This window comes from Schistocerca nitens, chromosome 7 (assembly GCF_023898315.1).
Source record: "Schistocerca nitens isolate TAMUIC-IGC-003100 chromosome 7, iqSchNite1.1, whole genome shotgun sequence".
NCBI lineage: Eukaryota > Metazoa > Arthropoda > Insecta > Orthoptera > Acrididae > Schistocerca > Schistocerca nitens.
This window is the reverse complement of record NC_064620.1, coordinates 362,096,854-362,112,409: the sequence shown is the minus strand read 5'-3', so window position 1 is coordinate 362,112,409 and position 15,556 is coordinate 362,096,854.

The following is a 15,556-nucleotide window of genomic DNA, read 5'->3' as shown; positions in this document are numbered from 1 at the left end:
GACTTCGTTTTTTAATCTGTATTAAGTAAAAGCTATAGGACAGGGAACAAGCACCGCAGTAAATCTTCTCCTCTCAGTTCAGATAAAAAAAATATTATAATTGTCTCCACCGAGCACTGGACAAAGCAAAGACGGAGACTATTCTTAAAATTTGATTCGTGTGTTAATTATGGGACAGAGAACTGATTGAGTTGCCTTTAATAATGCAGAGGAACACAGGCGTGGCTCTGGATTTTCGGAGATCGCCAGGAAACGGTCCTCGTTGTAATGTAGAAATGATAGTTGGATGAGCAGCATTTGTGAGCCAATTTTATAAAAAAATGATTCAATCACGCAAGGGAATCAAGCACTCTCACGCACCGGAGCTCTTAAATAGCCGTACTCGAGGAAGCACTAAGACGTGGCACAGTTGCACCTGCAGCGAAATCCTCGACATTCCCTGTCATCCGGCACAGCGGTCGGGTAAGAACTTCTGCTTTTTATATTTGGCAATGTATTTGCACCATTTATAATAAAAAATGTTTCTGGATGTATTTTAATAAGTAGATCATTAGAAAATATGTTTGTTACTCTTTTTCTTAATATCTACATTATTCGTCCGCTAAGCACATGTTTCTTTGTGCTGTTGCTGTGGTCTTCATTCTCAACATTTAACTTCAATAACGAGAAATTTCTCGCTTGCCGAAAAGACATGAACATCAAGTAATAAATTTTTTAAAATTTCCATCGTTAGACTTCAAAATTTCTATGGTAAATAAAATCTATAATGGAAACGTTATCAAAATTCTCGAAAAGTTCGTGAACGATTTGAATCTATAGATCTTCTACATTTTATAACATCCTTCTTTGAGTAATACGTGTCTTTGCAACCATGACTTATCAAACTGATGGTTCGCTTCTATTCACATTAGTCAACATTTGCTAGATTGAAATTAGGGATATTACATTCTTCAATACATCTTAGTGTATATCGCCTGTTCACATGCAATGCACAGATGGCAGTATAATTTTTTTATGGCTGTCTTCACGTTTACTACTCTTTTATAGCCCTTCTGAATATACCTTTTACCTTTCAGCTTTCTCATCGTTTCTTAATAGTAATTGTCATTCTAGCTCTTGATTTCCATCAGTGGATTCGCTGTTATTTCGTTGTTACGCGAAAATTCTCTGTGCTGTTCATTTTTGGAACACAACCTACCACCAGCTTATAGACAGAAGTGATGACACTTTCTGCAGGTCCTGGTCATCATTTTGCGGGACAATGCTCAAGCACATACAGTGCAAGCTGTTACTGATTTGTTTGTTTGATGATGTTGCTAAATGCCATACTACCTACTGCACTCCCCTGACTTAAGCCCTCGTGAGTTCAACTCGATTTCTTAACTGAAGGAAACACTTCACGGCATTCGCTTCAGAACTGCTACAAATTCGTCGGGCAATAGACCGCGCCGATCGAACTGTCAACATGACTGACACTGCTAAGAGTACCCTATGACTTCCACATCGCTGGAAACGGATTATACACAACGATGGTGACTACTTTGATGGCCAGTAAAACTTTGAAGCACGTATCTATTTTGTACGAGCTGTAAATAAATAGTTGCCACTATTAAAGTTCCAACACTTGTACTTGTCCTGTAGCCGCTCCTGCTTGGCCATTTGGCACACTCTGTTTAATTTTGTAAACGTTTCTATTCCCTTTCGCTTGCTTTATTCGCTACTTTTCGCCAGTTAAATTCTATAGGCCTATGTCGTTTGTTGTCGGTAAATTTCCACTGTGACTGTTTTGCTTATTTCGTCTTCTGATTCCGTCACTACTTTATTTCTCAGAGCTACCAAATCCTCTTCTACTTTCCCTAATTTTCCCCATGAAGCTCTCAACGACGTCTGACTCTTTCCTTTTTTCAAGTCCCATCTCCGTAATTCTCTACTTTTCTGCAACGTGTTCAGCTTTTGATTACTAGGGAATTACGATCGGAGTCCATACCTATGCATGTCTCACCTGCTCATCTGAAACCTTACGGAGTCTTCAGATCTCTTCAACTTATAAAAACTTCGTTAGCCTAAGACTAATTTCTTCAGCCATTTAACTATTCTCTGGGCAATATTCTACCCGACAGCTTCCCCTTCCATTCCTTTAGCGCGGTCCATATCTTCTTACCAGTTTTCCTTCACCACCTACTATCTAGTTCCAGTCACCAGCACACTTTTTTCCTTAATCTGAACTATTTCATTTAACCAGCCTTTTTGTGTTTCAATCTCTTTATCATATTCGGAACAGTTTGCATACCAGTACTGCTGTGGTAAGTTTTGTCGTCATTATTAATGTGGCAATGTTAAAGCGTTCATCATTTGCTTCACTGCTGCTTAATTACATTCCTAGTTTTTTAATAATTCTTAAACCTACCCCTATTTAATTCTGTGTTGGTCAACTTCTACTCACTTGATCATAAGTCCTTTTCTTCCTGTCACCAAAACTTCACTATATCCTGCTATACCTTACTTCAGTATATTAATTTCGCTTTTTAAGTTTCCTAATCCACTTGTCAAGTTGATGGATGTAACATTCCACTTTTGATTTCCTTGATGACGATAGTCCCATGAGTAGACCCCTCCCAGAAATCCGAATTGGGGACTATTCCCCCTTCTCTTCCCCCTCCCTCAAGAGGTTGCACTCATGAAGCCATAAAGTAGAGCAGCTTAACCTCCAGAAAAATAAAGGCTGTAGTTTATTCATTGCTTCCAACCACTAGCAGTACCAACATGGGAAAGCCATATTAGGTAAATGTACAAGGTAAAGTTCAGTCAGTCACCCAAACGGTTGTCTCTGAAACTACTGAGGTCCTGCTGGTAATCTTCTGTAATAATAAGTTTGAGCCGCACGGGATTAGCCGAGCCGTCTAAGGCGCTGCAGTCATGGACTGCGTGGCTGGTCCCGGTGGAGGTTCGAGTCCTCCCTCGGGCATGGGTGTGTGTGTTTGTCCTTAGACTAATTTAGGTTGAGTAGTGTGAAAGCGTAGGTACTGATGACCTCAGCAGTTAAGTCTCATAAGATTTCACACACATTGGAACAATAAGTTTGATTGACCTCCACATGGATAGCCCTTCGCTGAGATTGCCCCCAACGTATGGCCTGCATCATTCAATAACGTAAGGCAAGATCCGTGGTCCATGGTGGAGAACATGTTTTATGACTGCAAATGATGTAAGCCCATGTACGAACTGATCAAAAATCCATAATCGTCTGACACAATACCACAGAGTCATACATAATTGTAAGTCAACGCCCACGATTGAAAAGTAGAATTACAGTATGAGCTAACGAAGTTTTCTCTGACCGTATACGAAATGTCTGTCCACCAGCCGGATAGGATATTTCTTTCCTATAGAGGGCTAAAATACATTCTATTGTGACCTGCTTTTATGCGATACCTTTGCTCGCAACAGGTGATAGTGGAAGTATGTGACGTACAAGGAATTAAGTACCTGTGCTCTCTGTTCCCAAATCACTGGACGTGATGGTATATTAGTGCAAGTTCGCTTTATCTCTCTGAACGAATACACTCTTCAGTCGAGAGGCTGAACTCCAAAGTTACTTCAACTCCAATCATTCGCAACTTAACTTGAGACATTTCTTTCACCACCAGGTAGATGAGTGAGGAAATGTTCACTGCGGCTACCAAGGAATTGCTGCACTTCCCTCATCACGGCGGTCGCCTTGTAAAATGCGTCAAACTCAGTTGGTTCTTCATTTCAGGAATGAGGACATGGCCACTGCATATCAGACAAGGTGGAAAAAGGAGAATATAATAACATTTAACGTCTGAAAACTCGGTCTGCTGTATTTCACAGTAAAATAGTAAGGACGTGTTGGAATAACATCTTGTTAGAAACCGATCGAGGCATCCTTTAAGGGGACGCATCTGCCAGCTACGCAACGGGGACTTAACCGAATATCAATATGGGAGACCAAAATACAAATAAGTTAGGAGCTCATTTCATCACACTATGTGAGGAGGAAACCAGGAACCACAGATTCAGCAGTTTGACAACAGTGCGGAGCAGACAGAACGTTCCAATGCAGTGAAGCTAATTCTAGTAACTTCTGCCGCGCGGTGTAGCCGCGCTGTCTGGGCGTCTTGTCATTGTCCGCGCGGCTCGTCCAGTCGGCGGTCCCAGTCCTCCCTCCGGCATGGGTGTGTGTGTTGTCCATAGCGTCAGTTAGTTTAAGTTAGATTAAGTAGTGTGTAAGCTTAGGGACCGATGACCTAAGCAGTTTGGTCCCATAGGATCTTACCACAAGTTTACAAATTTTCTAGTAACTTCACCCAGATATATAAGAACGCCTTTGCATAAGCATAACTTCAGATAAAGGAACACCCTCAAACCCATACCTTAAATATTAGAGCATAAGAGAGTGCTCACAGACACAGTTAATGAGATCACATTCGGTCACTAGTGTGGGATGCGGGGGAGATCAAGTCGTCACCTGCTATAAAACAGAACTCCTCGTCAAGCTCATTCTCAGAGTGAGGCCATTCCATCTGCATCGCAGACACTCATGAAATACCAGTCCCGTTAAGTTCCAGGATGCTCTGATGAATTCAATAAACGTCTACAAGCTGCCTCCAACTTGGAATACACTTCAAGAAATCCACAGCCATCCAGCCGCCGATGGTACTCCTATTCTGCAGGCCACAGTCCTGCCTCTCTCACACTGGTGGCTAACTGATGATGAAGGATGCGCTGATCTTCTATGGATTAAGAACGGATCTGCCTTCTACAAGGTCTTAAACTTAAGTGCTAGGCACTTTCGTGGCCATAACTGGAGCAGGCTAAGTACCAACTTACGTGCTGCATGCTGGGACTACCTCTCGAGCAATTATTCGTGTAGCTGTTCGGTTTTTAGCCTCCAATCCCTCTTAGCAAGTGACTGCAGATTTCTGCAGTATTCATCTAGAGTGCTGAAGTTCCAACAGAAGTTCGCAGTCACATTGGGTTACCAAGACGCACGGACGCTGCATCATCTTACGAGCCGAGGCACTGAGTGCAAACAACGCCAGGACTTGCGATAACATGTTCCTCGATGTGCACTAACGTGCCACTTCGAGCATTCAAGCAGCACAGAATAAGCGCGGTCGCTTCTTGGCAGCGCCGGGAAGAAGACTGATCGTATTACTTTCAGATTATTGTTGATTAAATGATTATTAGCGACCTGTGGCTACACAAGGTCACTCACCCCTGCTCTTCGTTCGAATTCCTGATTACAAAACAACCGTAGCTGGGGTTGTAACAGCTGGGAGGGAATTGCTACCATTTTTTCATGCAGCTAAGAAACATTCTTTGACAACTTCCTACAGTGCCTTTCCTTCGAAGTCTTCTGGTAGGCCTTTAAGAGATAATAGTAGTCTACCATTTCTCACTATTGGCCACACTCACAAGGGCAGCAGAACGTTTCAAAATTTGCGTAGTATGCTGTTATCATTGAATGTGATGATGTGAAGTGTTTCAATGGATTTCAGTATATCGACTTTGGGGCTGTGGTAATGAATGTGACATTCGTCCTTGAAGTACAGGCAGCCACAAATTTATTTTAGAACAATGATTTAAAAATTACTTTGAAAGTTTTTGTTCAGTCCAAGAAAGATCCATAGTCACGGAACCGAGATCTTTAACTGAATGTGAATACTGCCTGGCGCATGAGGTACGCACACGGTATGCATGAATAACTCGAGAGAAATGTGGCGGGTGGTGAGAGCCAGGGCCTTAGCTTGCTGGCGATTTCCGGGTGGGCAGCCACTAGTTGGTTCATCTATGAGGCCATTATTTCACAGTGATATGTATGTACCACTCAACCATACCGTTATCAATTTCTGCGTTCCCTCCAAATGCAGCAGCCATGTCAATCCAAACTTTCTTGATCATTCTTTTCCTTTTCAAACACAATAAATGACCCTCCACTGGAGTGTCAGTTTCCTCACGACACTATGCCGTTCTGTATTTTCAATTCTTTGTTCCTCCGTCAAAGACCGGTGGACTTGATTTAGTCTAATATCACTGCATATACTCTGAAATTACGCAAAATCTGAACGTGAAGGTATGGTTCCTCGTTGTGCCGGAGAAAACGGTCATGACTGTTGATAGATGACAGTATGTTCACAATCTACCATCACTTTCAACAGTTCACGTAAATTTATTATGGTTTGGAGGTGAAGCAGGTCATTCTCTCATAATCGTCTCTGCAAAGTTGACAAGACTTTGGGGTCTGTATTCAGACACGCTATCCGCTTAGGCTTTGCCTCTAAGCTGGAGGTGAAGTCAACTTCTGTTGATGGCAACTTAGATAAATACTTGTGTGAAATTAACACCACGCCAATCGACTTTTATGCATTGGAGCTGGTAGCAAAAACTTTCGTCCTTATTATGCGAACCTGTAACGAGCGATCCATAACGTGAAATAGTAGGAGATACTGGAAAATCTGATGATGAGTATTTTAGTGAAATGATGCAAGATATTCGATATTCTGGTAATGAGTATTTTGCAGTGTATAGGAACCAAGAGGGAACAATAAGAAAGGAATACAATGAACAAAGAGCTCTTATTAAAATAGGGATGCAGCTTTTCGTCCCCACTGTTCAACCTGTACGAGTACTTCGAAGATGCAATAACGGAAACGAAGGAAAGGCTCAACAGCGGGATTAAAATTCAGGGTGACACGATATCAGTGAAAAAAGACACTGACATCATGGCTACCCTCAGTGGATTCAAAGAGTCGTTAAAAGACGTGTTGAATGGAATGAACAGTCTGATGAGTACAGAAGACTAAATTGCAAGTAAACCGAAGAGAAATGGAAGTTATGAGGTGTAGCTGAAATGAACAATAGCATCAACATTGGTGATCACGAAGTGGATGATTTTAAGAAATTGTGCTGCTGTGGATGTGAAACAGCATATGACGAATGATGGAAAGTGCACGTATAAAACACACTAACATACGCAAATAGGGTATTGCAGGCCAATGGAGTGTACTAGTAACAGATATGGGCCTTAATTCGATGAGGAGATATCTAAGTGTGTACGACTCGAGCAAAGCATTGCATGATAACAGTTAACTACTGACTGTAGGGAAAGAGGAAAAGAAGAGAAACGAAGCGTTTGTGTTGCAGTGCTGCAGAGAATCGTTAAGATGAGGTGGAATGATAAGGTAAGAAATGAGGAGGTTCCCCACAGAATCACCGAAGAAAGGAACATTTGAAAATAGTAACGGCAGGGCAGGCAAAGTGATAACGCCTGTGTTAACACATCAGGGAATAATTGGCACGGTACTAGACGGAATTGTAGGGAATGAAATCAAGATCGCAGTTTGGTGGAAAGGTGACGTGTGCTCAGAATCAACAAGCGATCACGGACTTTGCACTTCTAACTTAGTATCTTGAACGAGCGATAGACCTTTTCATTTCTCTCCTTCCTTTCAGTAAAACCTTTTCTCGATCATTTCAATATAATCTTATATATGCTTTTGTCTTTAGGTTCTATTTCAATAACTTAAATAAGAGTTGTACATTCACTTTCCTTGCTTTCGATAACATGATCATTTAAAGAAATTTGTTAAGAGTTTCTGTAACTCAGGTAAATAATTTTCTAGATTTTACCAGTTCTCAACCTCACAAACACACACGTTTGTAGTATTGGACGCTGTACATGACATAACTAGCAATATAAATCCTCTTTCTTCCAGTAAAAATTCTTTTCAGAACGTGGAAACCATTTCCAGACTAGAGCACCAACAATTACTCGGGAGAAATATATGGGTGAAATATAATGAGCGTTGGTGGATACTGAGAGATTCGAGACTGTATTGTAACTGAATGCTGTTATCAACTGTACCGGACTGTGAGGCTCATCTAGCTAACTGACTCAAGGAGGTGCAGCCTGCTTTCTGTTTTAATGAAGCTCGCCTGAGTTAATATTTAATCATGTGAATTAAACAGTGACGAGCCAAAACATTATTACCGCCTTCTTATTGGCGTGTTGGTCCACCTTTGGAACTCAGTACAGTGGCGATTCTGCATGGCATAGATTTGACAAGGTCCTTTATGCACGCTCAGTTATGCGATGCGAGGGCAGTCATTTAAGTTTTCCGGGGAACGGTCCAATGCCGTTATGTCGTACCAAAAAAAGCGAACAGTTTGCTGTTTTTTATTTCTGAAGTTTCTCACCGAACGGTATAGCAACAGCGACTGATTAACCGGTTTATTCGTGGAGAATGCGCGTAATTACACACGAAATCACACACAGATTGGGTCGTCATTATTAGTAGCATCTGTAGGCGGGCCCTATTATTATTTCAACAGTTATAAATCTTCTGACAATGTTGAGTTAAATACTCCCTTTGACATTATGAAGGTAGCAGAAATGTAATTTAAAACTCGTACAGAAACTAGGATGTAGTTGTAAGAGTTAAGAAGCATAATATGGATGCAGTGGTTAAGAATGGAGTGAGACAGGGTTGTAGACTGTCCCCGATGTTATTATCTGTATACTCACCTGGAAGTAAGGAAAACGAAAGAAAAATTTGGAGCAGGGTTTAAAGTTCACGGTGAAGAAATAATGACTTTGAAATTTTCCAATGGCATTGTAATTCTGTCAGACACAGCACAGCGTCTTGAAAAGAGGATTGAAGAAGAACATCAATAAAAGCTAACCAAGGATAATGAAGTAATCGAATTAAATCAGATGAAAATGAGGCAGTTAGATTAGGAAACGAGGCAGTAAAATTATTAGATGAGTTTTCTATTTGGACAGCAAAATGATTGGTCATGGGCAGAGTAAGGAGGATATTGATTTGGAGACAGACAATGTGAAGAAAATCGTTTCTGAAGAAAAGAAATTTGTTAACATACAACAATGATTTATGTGTTAGGAAGTCTTTTCTGAAGAAATTTTTCTGGAGTATAGCCATGTATGTGGTGCTAAAAATACAATGCTTAAGATTAGATGAGTAGATCACATAACTAATGGGGATCGGTCCATGTGACACATTCTTATACATCATGGGACCACCACTTTAGTGTTGTGGGGAAATGTGAAGGGTGTGGATGAAACGGGTAGAGGGAGACCGGTAGATGAATGCAGTAAGCAGATTACGAAGGGTATAGGTTGCAGCAGTTATTCAGTGATATAAAGGCTTTCACAGGATAGGGCAGCATGGAGAGCTACATAAAACCGTTCTTCGAACCGAATATAACAACAACAACAACAGCAACAACAATGACAGTGATTACGGATGCAATGAATTGTCATAGAGAGTAGTTTAATATGGAATAGCAATACTCCAATGGCTAAAGTCAGAGCGAAGCTGGAACGAAATTTGACTGGCTACATCTACAGCTACGTGATTACTGTGCTATTCACAATGAAGTGCCTGGCAGAGGGTCCAACGAACCACCTTCAAGCTGCCTCTCTACCGTTCTGCTCTCGAACGGCACGCGGGGACAACGAGCAGTTAAATTCCTCTGTGCGAGCCCTGATTTCTCTTCTCTTATCGTGATAATCATTTCCCCTATGTAGGTGGGTGCCAACAGAATGTTCTCGCAATCGGAGGAGAAAACTAGTGATTGAAATTTCATGAGATGATCCCGTCGCAACGAAAAAGCTTTTGTTTTATGGATTGCCACTTCAATTCACGTATCATGTCTGTGACACTATCTCCCCTATTTCGCGATAATACAAAACGAGCTGCCCTACTTTTTACCTGTCATTCGTCAGTCCCACCTGATGCAGATCCCACACCGCACAGCAATACTCCAGAATATGGCGGACATGCGTGGTGTAAGCAGTCTCTTTAGTAGACCTGTTGCACCTTCTAAGTGTTCTGCCAATGAACCGCAGTCTTTGATTTGCTCTACCCACAATATTACCTATGTGATCGTGCCAATTTAGGTTATTTGTAATTGTAATCCCTAAGTATTTACTTGACTTTACAGCCTTCAGATTTGTGTGACATCGCGTAATCGAAATTTAGCTGATTTCTCTTAGTACTCAGGTGAATAACTTCACACTTTTCCTTGTTGAGGGTCAATTGCCACTTTTCGCACCATACAGATATCTTATCTAAATCATTTTGCAAGCCGGTCTGATCATCTGAAGACTTTACAAGACTGTAAATGACAGCATCATCTGTAAACAATCTAGACGGCTTCTCAGATTGTCGCCTGTGCCGTTAATATAGATCAGGAACAATAGAGGAACTATAACACTTCCTTGGGGAACGCCGGATATTACTTCTGTTTTGCGGGCCGGTGTGGCCGTGCGGTTCTAGGCGCGTCAGTCTGGAACCGCGTGACCGCTACGGTCGCAGGTTCAAATCCTGCCTCGGGCATGGACGGGCGTGATGTCCTTAGGTTAGTTAGGTTTAAGCAGTTCTAAGTTCTAGGGGACTGATGACCACAGATGTTAAGTGCCATAGTGCTCAGAGCCATTTGAACCATTTGAACTTCTGTTTTACTCGATGACTTTCCGTCTATTACTACGAACTGTGACCTTTCTGACAGGAAATCACGAATGCAGTCGCGCAACTGAGGCGATACTCCGTAGGCAAGCAATTTGGTTAGAGGACGCTTGGTTAGCTCTAAAAACTGTTAGGAGGATGGTAAACAACGAACTTAGTAAATAAAATAGATGGTATTTAAAGTCAATCTTACACATAGTCCTCAGCTGTCACAGTGCCTACCATTACTACCACAAGACCCACTGAATTTCAGACGAATAACTCCATAGCGTAATATTGCCCCCATCCACCTGTGTCCAAAGTTACGTGCATGTTTCCAACACTAATAGTAGTGTACCTACATAGATTTAAGGACAGTTCCAATTTCATGGTTATTAATTGATAAGGAAACGCATCATACGCCTATTGTATGGAAACATGACGTCACAAATCACACAGAACACATCATTTCATCAAGACAGCGGATGGCAGAACATTTAAGAAATTCAAGGCATCAAATTAAAAAAAGCAAGATGGTGCTGAAATGAAATTAAAAATACTGCAACAAACTGTAACAATCACGCCATATACTATCCATTTGTACACTGAAGCGCCCAAGGAACTGTATAGGCATTCGTATTCAAATACAGAGATATGTAAACAGACAGAATACGGTACTGCGGTCGGCAACGCCTGTCTAAGACAACAACTATCTGGCGCAGAGTTAGATCAGTTAATGCTGCTACAATTTCAGGTTATCAAGAATTACGTGAGTTTGAATGTGGTGTTATAGTCGCCGCACGAGCGATCGTACATATAAGCGCCGAGGTGGCGGTGAAGTGAGGATTCTCCCGCACGACAATTTCAGAAGTGTACTGTGAATATCCGGTAAAACATCAAACCTCCGACATCACTGTGGTCGGAAAAAGATACTGCAAGAACGGGACTAGCGACGACTGAAGAGAATCGTTCAACGTGACAGAAGTGCAACCCTTCAGCAAATTGCTGCAGACTTCAATGTTGGGCCATCGACAAGTGTCAGCGTGCGAACCATTCAACGAAACATCATCGATATGGGCTTTCCCTGCCGAAGGCTTTATGACTCGCATGGGCCCGTGAGCACCGGAACTGGACAGTTCATGACTGGAAACATGTTGCTTTGTCGGACGAGTCTCATCAGCAGAGGACTGTTCAAACTCGCAGAGGCTCTGTAATGGTATAGGGCTTGTGCAGTCAGAGTGATATGGGACCCCTGATATGTCTAGATACGACTCTGACAGGTGACATGTATGTAAGCATCCTGTTTGATCACCTGCATCTATCCACGTCCTTTGTGCATTCCGACCGACGTGGGCAATTCCAGCAGGAGAATGCGACACCCCACACGCCCACAATTGCTAGAGTGACTCCAGAAAATCTCTTCTGGGCTCAAACACTGGAGCTGGCCACCAAACTCCTCAGATATGAACATTATTGAACACATCTGCCTTGCAAGGTGCTGTTCAGAAGAGATCTCCACCTGTCGTACTCTTACAGATTTATGGACAGACTTTATGTACAGCCCTGCTGGATTCACGATATCAGTTGCTCCAGCACTACTTCAGACTTTAGTCGGGTCCATGCCACGTCGTGTTGCCGCACTTTTGTGTGCTCGCACGGGCCCTACAAGGTATTAGGCAAGTGTAACAGTTACTTTGCCCTATCTATGTATATTTGGTTACAGATAAGCATAAAATAAAAGTGTAACAATCTTTCCTCTAAGTAACACCGAAGTTCTAACAAACAGCCCTCCATGTTACAGTGATACTGTAATAAATCCTTATCCACATTACTGTGAACTTACAGCACACTGTCCATGGTACAGCAAAACTGTAACAAATACCCTCAAATTTGCTGCTATGTATTAAAAAATTACCACCATTGTTACAGCAAAATTGTAGAAAAATGTTCAAGTAACAGCAAAAATGATAAAAACTTGTCCCCATGTAACAAGTTTACTCATGTTACAACAAAAATGTAAAAAATTAACCTCCAGGACGCATCAATACTGTAACTAATTGTCCAAAGCAATATCAAAATTGTAAGAAATGGCCCTCCATGTTTCAGCAGTAGCGAACGTGATGTTACACCAAAATTATAACAATTTTCCTCATAAATAGTCATGTTGCACAACACTGTTAATGTCAACTTTTATTTGATAGAGAAAATATATTGTATATATACTGCATAAAAGACATTATTTGTGAGAATGACATTCTGAACTGTTACAGCATGTGTGTGATACACCATGGAAGAGTGAATAACACTGACACAGTCGATTCGAAAATATTGTTGCGTAATTCTCTGTACTGTAATAGAAATAAACTGTGTCTGTAAAAATATCAGTTGCTGTCCACAAAATATGATGTATTGCAGGAAAAATAGATATTAATGTTAGATCTCGGAAAGAAGATTATTGTGGCTGCTTTTCTAATTTGTAAATGAGTTGAGTTCTTACATATAAAGATACTGATGATCTAAATGCTTCTTCAGGAGCGAATGCAAAGACAGTACACCTGCTAAGAGAGTGTTTTACAGATTCTGAGGATTTCTTGTTGATGAAGTCTACTACACGTATCAATATATCTGTTGCACTGAAATGTTTCTTTTCCAATAAACTAACTGGCTTATTTTCACATCAATGATATATTGCTCATACTGTATACATTTTGCCCACAAAATACAGTTCATCGAAATTTCGATTTATTAAATCAGTTACAGCAGAAGACAAAACTTAATTCTCTGAAGGAGACAACCCAAATATCTACTCAAATTGTAACAACTCCCAGACTCTAACTGATGATAATCTAAACTATTGAAGACAAAGGAGAATCTGTATTAAATTCGTACCTTTCCACTGTCTGTGTTACTGTAAAATGTTATGGAACATTGTGAAAAAACTTATAATTAAATATGCATCTCTCAAGTGTTTGTTTTTCATTTCATTCTGTCTGTATTATATGGAGTGATACATGGGAGACCTATGGTTTTTATAGAAATAACACTATATAAATTTTATGACTAATATATATTTATTGACATTAAATCGAAGATAACTACTGTGAATCCAGGGTGGAATACAACAATAATATGAAAGAGGTAGTTGCTACTCACCATATCGCAAAGACGCTGAGTTGCAGATGGGCACAACGTAAACGAGTACCACCACATAAGCTTTCAGCCAAATAAGCCCTTGTGAAAAATAGACGACTGACACACACACACACACACACACACACACACACAACACACACAACTGGGTGGGGTAAGGAGGAGGGTGGGATGGGGGGGGGGGATAGCAAGGCAGGGGTAGGGGACGGTTAAGCGCGGCCTGGGAGCATGTAAGGACGAGGTGGAGAGAGGACAGGTCAGCTAGGTGCTGTTGAGAGGTTAGATGGAAGATTGAGGAAAAGTGAATGGGGGGTGGGGATTAGCAGTAAAGGAGAGAAGTAAAAATAGTGAGTGCATTGGTGGAATAGATAGCTGTGTAGTTCTGGAATGGCAACAGCAAAGGGGCTGGATGGGTGAGGACAATGACTAACAAAGGTTAAGGTCAGAAGGGTTATGGGAACATAGAGTGTATTGCAGGGAGCCAGCCAGTGTGGCCAAGCGGTTCTAGGCGCTACAGTTTGGAACCGCGCGACCATTACAGTCGCAGGTTCGAATACTGCCTCGGGCATGGATGTGTGTGATGTCCTTAGGTTAGTTAGGTTTAAGTAGTTCTAAGTTCTAGGGGACTGATGACCTCAGAAGTTAAGTCCCATAGTGCTCAGAGCCATTTTTGATTTTTATTGCTGGGAGAGTTCCAACCTGAACCATTCAGAAAAGTTGTTGGTGATGGGAAGGATCCTCTCATCCCTGCATGCTCCCCTGCAGCACTTAACCATTGGCCACCCCTACCCTGCTAACCTTCTCCCACCCTCCTCCCGCCTCCTTCTTACCCCCACTCAGTTGCCTCTCCCATCAGGCACTGCCGCTTCTGCTCATAGTGTGGCTTCAGCTGCCACAGACTTTCGTCATGTGTGAGTTGCGTTTGTGTGAGTTAGTCTGTATATCAGTCATCTATTTTTGACAAAGACCTTGTTGACCGATAGTATATGTTGTGACAGGCTTTCTCTTGTGACTACCTTAGACTCAGCATCCTACTATATGGTGACTATCACCTATGCATATCATAATATTGCTAAGTAATTACTGGCCGTTTTATATAGGCCACGCTTATCTGTGAAAAGTAATGGTGTTAAAGTGATATCTACATTTCGAATTCATGATTCAAGGCTCTAGTCCAAATACCGCACCACATGGACCAACATCTCTGAAGGGAAGGTAGAAGTTTCTTGAATGAAAGCGTTCTTCAGCTGGTCCAAATTTCGTGGTATGTGATTATAGTCATAGCTCCAGGGGTACCACCACAGAAAAAAGTCATACACTGGGAAGTCTGGAGCTCTGGGAGGCAAAGGAACAATGGCAAAACGTGATGTAATCTATCCAGGACAAATGTGTCGAAGAACTGCCACTGAAACATTTGTAGTGTGTGATGTAGCACCTTCCTGCTGCATCCTCACTCTTTTATAGGGAATCTTAATTTTCTCAGTTGTGGATGCAAGAACTCCTCTGGTATATGAATGTATCGGGCTTAACTGACAGTGACTGAGATCCGTTTTCTTCGAAAACATAGGTTCCAACAATGCCAAAAGAGCCAAGAGCACAGCAGACTGTGACTTTTTGAGATTGTGAAGGATGCTGGTTAGTAAGGCGGAGATGCTCAGCAGCCCAGCAACGCAGATTTTGGTTGTTGATAGACCCACTTAAAAGAAAATGAGCTCATTGCTCATCAATAAAACTGCATTAATTCTCAAAATCACTTGCAGTTTGCAAGAAAGGTCTTTGCATAAAGCAAAGAAGGCTGGCTTCGTTTGTTACACCCTCAGAAGTTACTACTGTGAGCGCCAAATTCATGTAACCAATTCATATTTGATTGCTAACTAAGTAGTACAACATCTGGCTAAAAGTACTGGGCTTCCAGA